Genomic DNA, 2,384 nt, shown 5'->3' on the forward strand with positions numbered 1-2,384 from the left:
ATTATTTATTTGTGTGTGTCTGTGGCCAGCTCAGCCCACCAGGGGGCGGGGCTGGCAGGCATGTGGTGCTGGGGGATTGAACTGCGGTCCTGTGCTTTAGCTAAGCTTGTTCTAAGTAGGTGCTTTAGACCACTGAGCCATCTCACCAGCCCCTTCCCATAGTAATTTGTGATGATAAATCTGACATGACCTTGAACAATAGTTCAGTGTTAAGAAAGATAATGGAACATTATTGGGAAGATTGCTATCTCTGGGTAAGATCTCAACATTTAAAAAAATTTTTGTTTTTTTTTAATGTATTTAGTAAGATTTCAACATTTGATTATGTCTTTTTTTTTTTTTTCAGAACCGGGGATTGAACTCAGACCCTTGCGCTTGCCAGGGAAGCGCTTATTCCACTGAGCCATCTCCCCGGCCCTGACTATGTCTATTATTGATAAACGTGTGACAACTGCTTTTTATTTTATTATCTTTTTAATTTTATGTATTTGGTACAGGCTCGGAGTCGTAGGGATCCTCCTGTTTTCATCCTGTCAAGCACTGGGATCACAGATGTGCATCATCATGCCCAGTCTCCATGGCCTGGCACACCCAGATTGGGGCTGGCAAGGCATTCTGTAATGGGGTTAACCCAGATCCTTGAGTTTGTGCTTGCCTAGGCAGGTGCTTACACCGTTGAACTATTTCTGCGGCCCAACATCTGCTTTTTAAAAAGAAAAGGGCATCGGGTTGATACCACGCACAACTCTTGTTGTGTCCAGTGCAGCTCTTGTAATGCTGGAGGGAGGATAGTGGAGGATAAAGAAATGAAGACACGAGTCAGAAAGCATGGGCTGGGGAGATAGCTTAGTGGCTTAAGCTCCTGCCTAGCAAACATAAGGTTCATGAGGTTGATCCCTGGTACAAAAAAAAAGAAAGAAAGAAAGAAAGAAAAGAAAAAAAGAGTCAGCAAGCTTAAGTCAGGTGGACCCCCCTCCTGATGGGATGAAGGGCTGCCAAACAACTGCAGCTTGTTTACTTATACAGAGAATTGTGAAGGGGAGTGGGGATAGGATCCAGAACAGGAAAAACATCAAATCTTCAACAAAACGTCATGCTTTGGTGATTGTACAGGGTACAAGAGAGTAGTTGTTTATATTATCTCAAGAGAAGATCAAGCCACTTTGTGTGTCAGCTCCTTGAGCTTCAAACACTTATACAGCCCAACTCTTGAGAAGCAATGACTTTGTTGCTAGACACCCAAGGTTCAGACAGCTTTCCTCCTAACAAACTGTGGGCATTTTTAGTATGTTAAAAGTGATCCTACTTTGGCCAGGCAGGCCACTAGTCTGTAATTCCATTTTTCTGGGTGGCCAAGGCAGGGGTATTGAAAATTCTAACATGGCTTGGGCAATTTAATGATTTAGTAAAATCATGTCTCAAAATTTAAAAAGCGGGATATAGTTGAGAATAAAGTTCAGTGTGAAGGCTCTAGAATCAATGCCCAGTACTCAAACAAACCCTGAGATGACCAGACATGAAATATTGCATACTGTATACAGGAGAAAACACCGCGTGTCTCCTAGGAAGTATTCTTGATCCCTCAAACTGAATTCAAAGCTAATCAAGACATATCTAACCAACAATTAAAGGGAAGTGGAAATAAGATAAACACCAAGGAAATGATCAGCTTCCATTGGGCAGATAACCTAATTTCTTTTCTTTCTTTCTTTCTTTTTTTTGCGGAACTGGGGATTGAACTCAAGCCCTTGCACTTGCCAGGGAAGCGCTTATTCCACTGAGCCATCTCCCCGGCCTTTTTTTTTTTTTTTTTTTTAGATAACCTAATTTCTGTACCAGCTACAATCAAATATGGGAGCAGGGTAGACTATTATGGGCTTAAGATACAGGATCAAAGACCTTATGACCTTGATTCAAACAAACTTTTGAGACAATGAGCAAATTTGAGTATGAACAATTTAGTGGTACTTAGGAATTACTCATTGTAGTGACTCGTTGGTCTCTCTAGGTGTACCCCAGGGAGAGAAATGGTGGCAGGAATGAGGAAATTAAAGACAAGAAGACATGAGCTGGGGTCAGATGGAGGCCTGTTTGCCTGATTGGCAAAGGACCCCTAGACCAACAATAGAGGTTTGAGTTAGTATCATGTGACACAAGGTTGCCTAGTGACTACTAGGTGACAGGGACCAGGCAGGATGCTTTTCTCAGGACTGAGATAGCTTGAGGCAATGAGGCCTGGTCCTGCTCTCACACATTTGACCAATTTCCACCTTTAGCAGATCTCTCAACTCATCTTATTAGGTTCGATTATGATATGGTGGATATATTTAGAGAAAAATGTCACCATGCAATCACATATCTGGGATTTGCTTTAAATTATTCCA

This window comes from Octodon degus, unplaced genomic scaffold, assembly GCF_000260255.1.
Source record: "Octodon degus isolate 3935 unplaced genomic scaffold, OctDeg1.0 scaffold00015, whole genome shotgun sequence".
Lineage (NCBI taxonomy): Eukaryota > Metazoa > Chordata > Mammalia > Rodentia > Octodontidae > Octodon > Octodon degus.